Genomic DNA, 13,425 nt, shown 5'->3' on the forward strand with positions numbered 1-13,425 from the left:
TATCCTCTTGTTTCTGCTAATGTTCTTTGTAACTTCAGTGAGAAAAATCTGTCCAATTAGAGATGTAGATGCTGATAAGCTATGAGCTGCAGCCAGCTAGCAAAGCAGCTTTAGCTGCTTTGTGGTTGTTTCTTTTCACTGGCAAAAAGCAGATGTGAGCAGTCATAGTCGCTGTCTGCCATACCTCAAGAGAGAGAATGAGATTCTTTGCAGCTACTGTGCCTTTCTGGGGGAGTGTGAAGAGTATTTACTCTGTGGGGAGGGTAAATGCTGGGGAGGTGACAGACACGAGAAAGTAACGTGTCAGGAGTACTTTCTTTGTAGAAATAGTGAGGCATGCTACATTGTGAGGAACACATAGAAGAGCTCTGGTAGGAAAGGATCAGCCACACAGATGGACCATAAGTGGGTCGTGTGGTTGCAGAGGAGTGAAAAGGAAGCTTGCCCTGCATGGGATTGGATTAGCAGGTACCGTAAATTTATGTCTGGCAGTCACCTTCAGAGGAGGAAATAATTACCAACAATGGTAACAATAGCCAAGGGGCTTAGCAACACCATTCAAATTGTCAGAAGTGACAGCCATATCTGTGATGTAACTATGGCTGTTTGTAATTGGTGGATAGTGTTGGTTATGGGATGTAGATGTGCTGTCACAGGAGCTGTACATAGCAGAAGAACTTCAGGTGCAGTTAGTATGCATATTTTTGCTATTCAGGGAGATGTTGTCCCTTGGCTGCTGACAGGGATCTAGGTAATGCCCTCCTGAGGGCTCAGCCAGGAAGCCTGGACAGGAGCCTGGAGAACTACATAAGAATCAAGTAAAACCAATACAGCAACATCCTACTGTGTCTGCAGGAGACATGAAGCAACAGCTTTGCGAAGTAAAGAATCTCATGCATCTTGGTGGAATTACTACCTGTTCAGTTTACAGCCAACAACTGCAGTAGGATCATCATGAAGCATTTTACTTTTGAACACTTAGAAGATGCATCTGTCTTTTCCCATGGTATTGAACCGTCTCTTCTGTCTGCAGGTGCTTGCAAGCCCAGCTGCACAGACTCCCATCTCCACACCAAGCAATTTAGAAGTAATTGTGTCTCATCAAGGAGAAAATCAGTGGCACTCTGAAAACTCAGAATGTGGGCAGTATTAAGCACGTCGCAGTCAATATCAGGATAAACAATATAAAGGCTACTGAGAAAGTTTTTCCACAGGGGTTTTTCTCTTCTCTATTTTTTAATTAGTATTTGTAGTGAACAAAGCACAGAAATTATTTGGCTTCTTCTCTAAACCTGGACCTTTGCAGCACAGATGTGCGATGTCATGTCTAGCAAGAGTCGGGAGATGATTGGGTGGCATGTGCCATGATCACAGATGGCCCTTAAAAATAGGACGCTAGGTCTTTCCTCGTCTGAGTAGCAGCAATACTAAGAGCTGATGCTAAGCCTTGCTGCTGAAATCATCTAGGGTAAAAACTTGTACAGGGGTGACAGGAAGTAGTTTTTCACACCTGTTTACATTTAGGACTGTCTGGCTTCTGGCTTGGATACGTGGTAGAACAAGCAAGCGTATGGGAGTAACACGCTGCAGGGAGCAGGTATCAGCAGCCTTCTGCTTCAGAGCTGAGTCCTGAATGTGGGCCTGTGAGGTGAAACCACCCGGATGATAAACTTCAGAGTCATAAAAAAATCAGTGTGTAGGTAAACAAATGTACATGTGTTTGCAGATTTGGTGAGTACTCTACATGACATTTTTTTTTTGAAAAATATGGGAATCAATTAGAAAAGTGGCAGTTGATTTCAGAAACTCAAAGCTCACCTGGATGTTCTATCCTTTCACATCCTCTTTTTTTTGCTCATTACTGTTTTCTGTTTTCTTCAGCTGCTATTAAGGCACCTCTGTGGGCATCCTTTGAGGTTTTTTTTTTTATTTTTATTTTTTTGGCTACATCTCACAATAGCATCTCTTCCCTTTCCTCTCTAGTGGCCTTTCTGCCCTGCTCTGTAGCAGTTCTTTGTTAACCCTGGGAATCACACACAATTCCTGGATGTAGTTGCATGTGCTTACCACTGCAGTCCACTTGCCTGGCCTTGCTCTCTACCATACTCCAATAATTCTAAAATTATTTCTGACCACTTCGTGCTGGGCTGTCTGCAAATCTAATCTCTGTGTTTATCTGAATTTATTATTCTTTTCAAGAGCTGAGCCAGAATGGAAATAGAGAATTTCTCCCTTAATATACCTTATCACTGCACCCTTCCACAAGTGAAGTTCATAACATCCCAGATCACTTACAGCAAGCATATAGAGATGGGCACGCTGCACTCATAGGCCGTGTTCCTAGTTATGATAGTGTGATTAGTATGATTCCTGGTTCCATGATATGCTCCTGAGATGTCTCAGGCAGTGTACAGATGGAGACAAGATGGAGCTGTTCTTCCTGGTGGAATGATACACTACACCAACTACAGCAGCTCTCCACTGCATTCAGTTAATGGCAATGGAAAGCAATTATCAGAGAAAATACACTAAGTATTTATCTCCTACACTTTTTAAATGGCTTCACAAGTCACAAAACAGTCTGCCAGGGAGGTGATGGAGCCACCATGCCTGCTGATTTTTGAGAAATGTGTAGATGTGATGCTGTGGGACATGGTTAATGGGCATGGTCAGGATGGGTTGACAGTTGGACTAGACGATCTTAGTGATCTTTCCAACCTTTGATTCTTCGATTCTATGATTATGATTCTAAGCAAAGAGGCTGATTTGGCAAAGACTTTTTCTTTAATGACTGTCTTTTAAAGGGAAAGACATCTTTAAGCTACAGCCTGTCCTGGTGCATCCCTGTAGTACAGCTGCGGTGTGTGTGAGGTGTTTCATGCCAGGCACACACACATATAGCACTGCTGCTCTTCTTGTACTGACAGTGACTCTTCTGTTGGACATACCTTCTGGTCTCTTCCCCAAAACACTCAGCTTCTAAAAAGGCACATGGTTTGCTAAGAGCCCTGATAGCTCAGCAGCGCTTGTCTTTCAGTGTGTTCCAGGGAAAAGGGAAATCCTCCCATCAATCTTTTCTCTTTAGATTATTTTGTCCATCAGACATTGTTTTTCCACTGATTCATTTATAAGTCTTGTTTCTGCAATGTGTTATACTATATACATAGAACTAAGGCTATTTTTCCAGGGGTATTTGAATTAAGATTTAGGAACTCAGCCTCTCTTACTTTCCACATTAGAGATAACTGTGATTTTACCTCCAGTTGCAGACATATTGATTTACACTTGAAAGAGAAAAGGATAATCAATGACTGCTGGGCAAGCTGCACACAACAGGGTCTGCCAGAGGGAAGCTGGAGGAAAGCTGCAGCCATTTTGAGGCTCTCAGATCTTCCCCTACACTCAGTCGTGAAGAAAATAAACACACTCATTTTAATCAAGTGATTTAGTGATCCTTGGCAGTGAGCCGCACAGCCTGCATTGCTTCTCTGAGAGCAGGATGGCAGAGATCGATGACCAACCACTTCAGCAAAAGCAGCCTCTGCTGGGATTCACTGTGTTTTCATATTCCTCTGGTGAGACACATGCCATGTTATATATTGATTTTTCTCTTGTTTGTCAAAGGCATAGTTTGTGTATAAGGACTAATCCTCTGATCCCTACAGGGAAAAGAACAAAGATCGTTTGTTTCCAATGAGCTTTAAATGAAAACCCAGTGTGCCTAATTAGGTGACTTCTTTAGCTCCCTAACCAAGCAGCCTGTGCAGTAACAGCGTGTGTGGGGCTCAGCATGGAGTGATGGAGTGGGATGGGGTTCTCAGAGCTGGTTGGGCCCTGGCAGATCCCCATGATGGAACAATGCATAAGCAGTTTGTTAGCCTTCCTGCTAGCACAGTGATGTTTTTGCCTTGTCTGCCTGCTGTCTCTCTGCTGCCTGTGACTCCTTTGGAGAAACAGAATCACACAATCCTAGAATCATAGAACCATTTGTGCTGGGAAAGGCCATAAGGGCCATCTACTCCAACTCCCCTGCAGTGAACAGGGGCATAGATCAGGTTCTCAGAACCCCAGCCAGCCTGGCCTTGAGTGTCTCCAGGGATGGGGCTTCCACCAGCTCTCTAGGCAACCCGTGCCAGTGTCTTAATACCCTTATTGTAAAAAAAAAAAAAAAAAAAAAAAAATTCTTACACTGAAGCTAAATCTCTCCTCTTTTTGTCCTATCACATCAGAGCCTGCTAAAGAGTCTGTCCCCTTCCTTCTTATAGTCCACCTTTAGATACTGGAAAGCCACTGTCAGATCTCCACTCCTTCTCTTCTCTAGGCCAAACAGCTCTCTCAGCCGGTCCTCATGGGGGATGTGTTGCATCTCTTGTATCATTTTTATGGTCCTCCTTTGGACATGTCAGGATGCAGCTGCCTCCTGCCTGCAGGACCATTTCCTGTCTTCCAGATACATTGCAATCTTTCTTCCAAATCTCATGATTTCTTGTGTTGGTGCATAAGTCACCCCTTTCTGTGAATATGGTAGCCAAAGCAAATAGGTGCACCAAATCTGGGAATTGCAAAGGCTCTGCTCACTCTTCACGTAGTATAACAAAAGAAATGCACAGATTTTCACATCCCCATTCTGTGGGACTCTGGAGCTTTTTCTCACATTGAAAGCAAAGTCTTATTGCAGTGTCTTCTCTCCTTTCACTTCTGACTTCTCTGTGTCATGCTGACGTTTGCAAGAGATCTGCTGGGTGATTTTTTTTTCCAAATTTCTTTTATTTTTTTCCCCCTCTGTCTTCATTCCAAAATGTTTAATTTGTAATCTCTTGTCAGGTGAATTCCTAATCAGTCACATAAAGCAAGCCTTTTGCCCACTGATGCGTTGCCTAGCTACAATCTGCCTAGAGTTCAGGGCTGAAAATCTGCTTTCCCCAGGGGCCCAAACCCTTTCTTTGTCCAAAGGTGTATTGCACAAATGGATGTCATCAAAGTTTAATGACCTCATTAGTACTCTTGTGGAGTGCAAAAATGAGCAATTTCACTTTCTGTGTGGTTTAGATCAAAACAAAGCAAAACAAAACAAAAAAGAGGGAAAGACAGAGGGGACTCATTTTCAGGACAATTTGCCTTGGCTGGACAGAGGCAAACAGCTCTTAGCAGACAGCAGCAGACACTGCTAATCATAGGTAGTCTTTTACATGGACATACCAGCAGCCCTGCAAACGTGTGTATACATCCCAATACATATGAGAGGTCAGTGGGAATGCACAACCCAGTTAAGAATGTATTTTTCTCTAGTTTCAGGTAATGACAGCACCATGACCTCAGGTATTCTAAAAATTAATGCATGTTTGACCTTTATATTACACTCGTGGAGGAAGACTCTACTTCTGAGAATGACTAGCAGAATGAAAAAAAACTCTTCTTATGCTAGACCATGAAACATAAACATATTGCAACTATTATTGATATTAATTGTATCTTTTCATATGCTGGAGCACAGTGGACCAAATATTTGAAGGATATATATGGGATAATTAAAACTTGAGTCTGTTATCAGAAATATTAAAGAGCATCTTGTGGGCTCAAGGAAAACCAGGACAGGTTCACTGGTGAGACTCATCTCACCCAAATTGAATGATCTAAAGCATAGATGCCCTGAATGCCCAAGGCTTTGTCTGTAGTCAGTGAAGATAAATGTGCAGTGATGAAAGTGCATCGTCTGTGTCCATCCAGGTCCTCATTTCAGGGAGCCTGGATGACCGAGATGACATTAGCTGCATAACTTTATGCAGATACAGTTAAGTGGGGTGAAAACTGTTCTTAGGGATTATAAGATTGCTTATGAAGTGAATACTTCTCATAATGTTTACAGAGAATTGTAGCCAGGCTGCAAAAGTCATAATCAGCAAGGAGACTGATGAGAGTAGATGAAATGTGCTAGCTCAGACACAGCATACCAGTGTAAGTGTAGAAATAGTCTCAGGGGAGAGAAAAATATCCCATTTTACTTTCACCACTAGTTCTTCAGAAATGAATCTCTGAGAAAATGGGAGGGGAAAACAGAGTCACCATAGCCTGTGTCTTTATTAAAGGAAAGCTGGGAGACAGGTTTTAGAGCAGGTTGTAGGGAGCAGAATATGCTGAGAGGGGTAGCTGGACCTCAAGAGTTCAAGTCCAATCCCCCTGCTAAAGCAGGTACCCTACAGTCTGAGATCCTGGGCACTTAGGAGAAAGCCACTATAAAATTGAATCTGTAGCTCCATTTTACTGGTATATATTTTTCCTACTTTGTAGTTTTTGCTTCACATTTTTAAGATGTCCCTTGTTTTGTTTGAGTAAACTTGTTAATCTTAAGTTTCACTGATGTTGGAAATGATCGCTTTACTATTCCAGAATTGACTTATTAAAAAATGAAATAGTGTCTGCTGATGTAGTAGATAGAAATTTTTGAGACTTAAGGAGTAGAAAGTGTAGGTCAGTGTGGGGGCTGGTGTTGAGGTTCAGCACAAAAACAAAATAAGAAACAAAATAAGGCTAATCAGTATCCCTCTGGCATGGCATGGTTCCTGGACAAGTACACCTCTCAGCTGCTGTTGTTATCTCCTCCTATGAACATTTTTGAGGCTTCAGGTATTTTTCCTTCCTATACAAAGACAGCAGAAGACTTTCATAGGCTATCAGGACACACAGGGGAGACTGTGTCACTATCTTTAGAGCATGGAGAGAGGATATTGAGTTGTGAAGCTCAAGGCACTGAAATTGCTCTTGATGAGCAATGGCTTGATACACCATCGTCCTATTCCCAGGAAAAACTGATGCAAGAGGCAAGTGAGAATTCAGGAGTTGGAGGGTCTGTAGGGCTGTACTGAAAAGTTAATGATCTGGCCTAGTCCTAACACCCTGTTAGACCAGACTGTTTTTCTAACTTTGCTCTGGTTGCTTTGGACTGCTCCTCTGTGGGGCTTTGCCATGTGACTCCAAAGTGAACTGGACTGTCGTTACTTTGTGCGGCAGCATGCAGTTCCATGTGAAAGTCTTTGGGATCCATGAAAGAGGATTGATGTTGTATCAACTGCTGTCCTGAGGGAAGGAAGGACAGTCCATATCACAGGGTTTTCTCTAATTGTCTCTGACTCAAGAGTTTATAGAAGAGAGTCAACAAATACATCTTTCTCTAAGACAGACTTTATGGTCTCTGTGATTTGGCACTCGGTTATGTTTTTTAGCGTACAAAGGAAAAATACTGCCTTCTGCAGAAAAAAAAAAAAAATCACTGTGATTTTCTGTAGGCTGTATTGTGCAGGAACTGTGACTAAATGATCACAAGGGTCTCCTGCACTCTGGTTACGAACTGGTGAACATGGAAATGTTTCTGAATGTGACACTGGAGGTAGACGCCAGGATGGGACCTTTGAAAGGATATTGAAATAGTGGAAGAAATCCAGCCGGCTAGCTGCATCACTAAATCCTTTGAGGTTCATGGTTCATCTATTACTTGCAGTATCAGTTAGTAAGCATGTACACATGTACCAAATAAATGGCTTGACAGGGTACACATGGGTACTCACCCTCCTTCCCCTATAAAATAGACAAAGAGATTCCCTAAATGATCCTGAATGCCATTTCTTTTTTTAAAAAAATATATATATATATATATATATATTTGCCAGCAATGACAGTGAATCTGGAGAACAGCTTTCTTTGTAAGAAACCTTAAACAGCGAAGCAGCTTGATTAATTACTTAAGGGTTTCCCTTGGGCTGTTACTAAGGTAACAGGAGTAGAAGTGTTTAAAGATGGCTGAATACACTGTGTGCACTGAAGGATGCACAGTGGATTTTCAGCAGCAGCCTGCATTGTGAGCTGTATGCAGCATTAATGTAGAAAATGGAAGGGGTGTGCATATGTGCATCCACCCATGAAACTGCAGATCTCACAGAGCCCTATGGATCCCTGAGTACAGGTGCTGGACTCAGAAAGAAAGTCTGCTTTGGTTTTCAGAAAGGCATAATAGGACAGGACTATTGACACCCATTCAAAGAGTGCGGGGCATACATCTATTCCTAGCTCAGCAGTCTCTTAATTTTCCTGGAGGATTTAGAAAGTTCTACATCTCACTCACCATGTTTGGAGAGAAATCATTGGTTCAAGCTAGCAACCTGCTCTCAGGGTGACTCAGAAGTTGCTGCCCACACATTTGCCTGCCCCTATGCTACCCCTCATGGCTTGCTCTGACCTGTGGTACAACACAGTGCAATGTCACAATGCTGAGCAATGGTGATTCATAAGGTCCTGTGGTTTCATGCTCTGTAGCAGTAATGCCTTTTCTAGTCAAAGCTGGTGAGAGACAAAGAAAGAGGTGATTATGCTAAAGAATATGCTCCTTATAAAGATGCTATTGCTTTCTGGGTAATTTGGAAGTATTTGACTGCCTGGGAGAACAATCATCTTCAGTGGTGTTCATGCCAGAATTTTATCAATGAGAATTTTTGGCCTCTTATTCAGCCAGAGAAACATCACAGAATCACAGAATCACAGAATCACAGAATCACAGAATCACAGAATCATATCCTCTTCATTATCTGGTCAGTTTGCATTCTTAGGATTGGAGAAGGAGAGTACAAGATAAAACTAAGCAAAACCATAGCTCACAAGACAGATTTGGGAAGGAAATTTGTTCTCAGAGCAGTGGCTAGCATAGTGATGTGAGTTCCTCTGCCACACAGAAAAGTTATGTTTTCTCCCCAGAGCTTTTTCACAAAGCTCTCAGACTCCTCCTGGGCTCACATTTCTGACAAATGCCTCTGCCCAGCCCATCCAACTCTACTCTGAGCCAAAGCCTTGAAAGAACTCATGCTGACTTGCTAATTTTTTATTTGTAGACATTTGTTTGCCTTTTATCATGTGACCAAAAGGAGAAACTATCAAGAAACTGTCTAAAGGAACCCCTCAAAACTTGTCACTTCTGGAACTTTGTATTATATAATGCTGAATATCCATATATCTTAGGGTATCTCACAGAATGGTTATAGCTCAAACTCTGCAATAAATGATTTTTTCTTGTTTATGGAAAGTGCCTAAAAATAAAATAAAAAACATTCTAGACTGAAATAACTTCTGTGAATGACTTCTGGACAAATTGAGAAAATGTCAGGCTGGGCAAAACAATGTCTAAAATAAAAAGCTTCAATTTGAGTTGGACAGAGTTTGATATTTTTCAGTGCTCTTTGAAAATGCAGTCACACCACTGTTTAGTATTACTGCATCTGTACTCCCCTTTGTCCCTCAGTTGTTTCAGTTGAACGGTTGCTGAGTTCTATGTGCCTTCTAGCAACATGTGGCTACTGTTGTTCTCCTAAGCCATTGGAAATCTCAAAACTCTATTTTGTATTTTGCTGAAATACAGTCACGTAGCCCAGATAGCTCATAAAGGTGTGGCAAATAACATGTTCTTTGGCTCCTTGTCTCTATGCTTCCATAAATTTGCATCTTCAGGACTATTTAGGAAATGTTATTTCTATTGTTTTGAAGCACCCGTCTGCCCTGTGCGGTAGGCAGGCAAGATGGAGAAGTGTAACTGACTTCCATTTTCTCACAGCAAGCATTTCTCTTTTATACTTTATAAAATGTGACAGGACAAATCTCTGCAGGAAGGATAGAGTAGTGGCAGGATTTCATTCTCTCTTCCATCTCCACTTCCCCTGCGTGCAGTTTTTTCCCTGTTGAGCAATCCTTGCTCTAGTGATCTTGCTTCCCTCTCTTGAGAATCAACAAAGGCATTTCATCAAGTGAATCACAAGGAACAAGCAGCAGGTGATTTCGAATTTCTTGGGAAAAGGAAGAAGGTGGAGTGTTGTCTGAGGCAGCCTACTGTATTGCAGCTGCAAATTTCAGCCTCCAATCCAGCAGTGCCTCCAACACTGGTGCCAGCCCTGCCTTTTTGGTGGGTGTGGTGATGATGGGCTGATGGCTGGACTAGTAGTCTTAGTAGTCTCTTCCAACCTTAATGATACTATGGTTCTGTGATCTTGCTGCACCTCCATTAGGGTGTGTGACTCCTGCCAGAGGCAACAGAACCTTAGAGGATGAACTGGCCGCTGTGCTGAAGCCCTTGTCTCCATGGAGGCTCTGTGCATACCCAAGTGAAGCAGTCTCAACTTAATTGCCTCCAGCTTAGCAAGAAGGTGTATTGACATCTCCAGGCAGCTAATTCCCATGTGAGGATTGCCATGAGAACATGTTGAAAACCAGCCCATAGTTTCTAAGGTTTTCCCATATTTCATTTTTGGAAGGCAGCTGCACTGAACTTCTGATCAAGCTCAGTTAAATTCGTAGAGAAAGGAGGATATAAAAATGCATACAGTGTCAGGCAGGGAGGCCATTACATCAGTGTAAAACCTTGAAGTTAGGATGTCTGGACTGGGAGATGCTGTGGGACAAGGTGAAATAGTACCAACACTCTGCTCTGGATCTTCCAGCTGTGACACCAACACAAAGGATGAATTCTAGCAAATTTTTCAGGGGTGCTTTGCAGCATTATTGCTCCCAGTTGCACAGTACACACCTGCAGAGCCAGCAGAAGTCACTCTGCAGGTGCAGAAAATTATATTCAGGTGGATTAGTTTAAAAGGGTGATGAAAGCAGATTAGACCTTGAAATGGAGCATCTGACTTGAAACAAGGGTTTGTGCAGAGCTGTTAACTCTTCTGTGAAGATGTTGTCCTAGCTCAATAGGCAATAATAAGAAGCATGACATATTGACCTTGTTAAGTCCCTTAGCTGTTTGTTCTATCATGAATATGAGTCAGAACCTTAAGATAAGAGAGAAACACTCCCTTCTTGAAGCCAAGAGTCCTCAAAGGAGCTTTGAGTAGAATATAGCAAGAAACTCCCTTCTTCAGCATAGTAGTAAAATTGTGAGTACAACTTTCAATGACAGATACCAAGGGAACACCAAGTTCACGTGAAAATTTAGTAACATCAAGATGAAAAGCAGTGATTTCAAACTGAAGAAACAGATGTGGTAGCTGTTAGGCTCTATATTTAAAGCTCAGAGCTGAAGTTTTTAGAACAACCTGTGTTTGTAGGGGAGAGAAGAGAAGAGATGATGTTTTTTGTGTTGGTGTACCAGAAATAGAAAATAAAAGCAAAATTGCATGCTCCTTGGCATTTATGACATTGTTTACTTTCATTTGCTGAAATCTTATTTTTGTATTCTGTGAGCTAATTTCCTTGGAAATTGATAAATAACAAGTTCCTGTAATTTTTTCACCCCTGTGAAATCTTGGCACGCTGTAATGATCTCTCAGAAAACATAAAGCATTTAAGCAGACTTTCCCACCCTCCCCACCTCCACAGAAAACTGTTTGGAGAGGAATTCTGATAAAAGAAAATCTAAGATGTAGTATGAAACAAGAAGGGAACAACTTTTCCTTGAACAGATATCTCTTTTTGTGAATCGTGACTGCAGAGTTGCCAAAGATCGCAGGTCACTAAGCAACGTGGAGAAACAGAACACATTATTAACTGTTCTGCAGCTACTAAGCTGCTGAGGTATATCTAGGCACAAGCAGCTCTGTGGATACACTCTGACATTCTGGTAATTCATGGATGGAAAATAACAGAGGCAAGCAGTGGTGGAAAACCTTCAGCAAGTTAAGCAAGAATACTTTTGTGATGCTTTTCCTTGGGATTCCTGTGCTATAAATTCTTTTTTATTCTTTTTTTTTTTTTTTTTTTTTTTTTTTTTTTGGAGGGGGGGGTAGTGTGAGGGGAAGGCAATAACTAGGGTAACTAACATGCATGAACTACCTTGGCAGAAAAGCACTGTGTTACCTACATTATTAATGATGAAAATAAATAGTTATAATGTAATTTTAGATTATCTTTAAAGTGAAAATGGTGCTTACAGCTTTGGAATTATATCTGGAAGATCAGTTTTGCAAAATGAGTAATAAATACAGACCAGTTTTGACGAGTCATTGCAGAATTGATCCATTGCCATTCACTTATTTCTTGACCAATTTCATCCCCTTCTCCATGCCCACCTTTTATATCTTATTTTGGCTACACTGTGCTGAGTCAAACTGGAAAAGAACGAAAATTAACTTTGCAGAAAGCAGTTTCTATAGTGTTCATCTCAGGAAATATTCTAATTACTTGATTCGTTTGCTGCTAATGTCATTGATTTATTGACAGTCTTTCAACTTTTCAACTGAGGCAGCACACTAAATTTAAAGAGCTGGTGATAGATGCTTGCTGCTGCTATTGTAAGCAGCCGAGATTCAGATCTAAGTGCTACAGTAGAAAAAAATCCTTTTCCTTACATCTGCCTCTCATAAGACAGAATAGATGCAGTTGCAGATATCAGTCAGTATGATCAATGTGCCAAAGTAGCATCACTGGGACACAAGAAGGCCAGAAGAGAGATAGATTATGACAAAACGTACAACAGCAGAACACAGGAGAAGGGAAGAGATGAGAACATCAATCTGTGTTAGGCAAAAAGGATGTCTCTTTCAGAAAGATATGGTTATGATGTTAGGTTTTAGCTTAGTTGAATATAGCTGACATTCTTCTGATAACTTTGGGAATAATGTTATCTATGGGAGGGGAGAAGAAGGAAAAGGAGAGGTCCAAAAATACCATGAAATCCATTGATTAACTGGAGAAATAGAGGGTGCATTTTGTATGTAAGGGGTGGCATAGACAAAAATGAAGTTAATCGTGTTGGACTTGAGACTTAGGCTTGAGAAAGACCAGGAACAGGAGCTAGTGTATGTTAAACAACAAATGTTGCAAAAATAATGGTCATGAATTCTAATATAGATCTTTGAAAGCTGTGTGAGTTAACCATTATGATCCTCTTTTGTCTCCAGTGGGCAGTTATGGCATAAGTTAACGCTGTCATGGCAACCAGCAGTTCACATGCTGTTATCCTGCTTAAAAAATTGGAAAAGTTGGGAGCTATTTCAGGTGTACTTGGACAGCTAGGGCTTCTTCAAGATGACACAAGTACTGTCTCCCCAGTCTGTAATGAGGGAGGTGGAGGAGATGACCTACAGACACATCTGTGCAAACATCACCTGATAAGGGAGCATGATATGAGCTATCAGGTGTTAATGGCCTCCTATTCTCTTTGAGACCTTACATTTCTAATTTGTGCCTGTTTGTCTCATTCAGTTAATAAACTGAATGTTACAAGTCTTACAATTAAATATCAGTGGCATATTTGGGCTGGAGAGGGATACAGCTTGCACTAAACAAAATATAGCTGCTGTAACAGAAAAGCTAACTAATGAAACTCTGCATTAATAAGGTACTCAGTTTCTCTAGCACATCCTGTGTTTTAATCACTTTGTTGAGGTGCATACTGACACTCCCTCTTGCTGGCTAACTACCAGATGGACTTTAACAAACTATTGTTGTATT

The 13,425-nt window shown here is 41.4% G+C and overlaps 1 long non-coding RNA gene across 3 annotated transcripts in view; it reads left to right on the plus strand.

Annotated features, from left to right (window-relative positions):
* Nucleotides 1–13,425, plus strand: part of LOC149920009 (uncharacterized) — a 168,850-nt gene that overhangs the window by 59,513 nt on the left and 95,912 nt on the right. The window lies entirely within an intron of this gene.

This window comes from Phasianus colchicus, chromosome 1 (genome assembly GCF_987193195.1).
Source record: "Phasianus colchicus chromosome 1, bPhaCol1.hap1.1, whole genome shotgun sequence".
Taxonomy (NCBI): Eukaryota; Metazoa; Chordata; class Aves; order Galliformes; family Phasianidae; genus Phasianus; species Phasianus colchicus.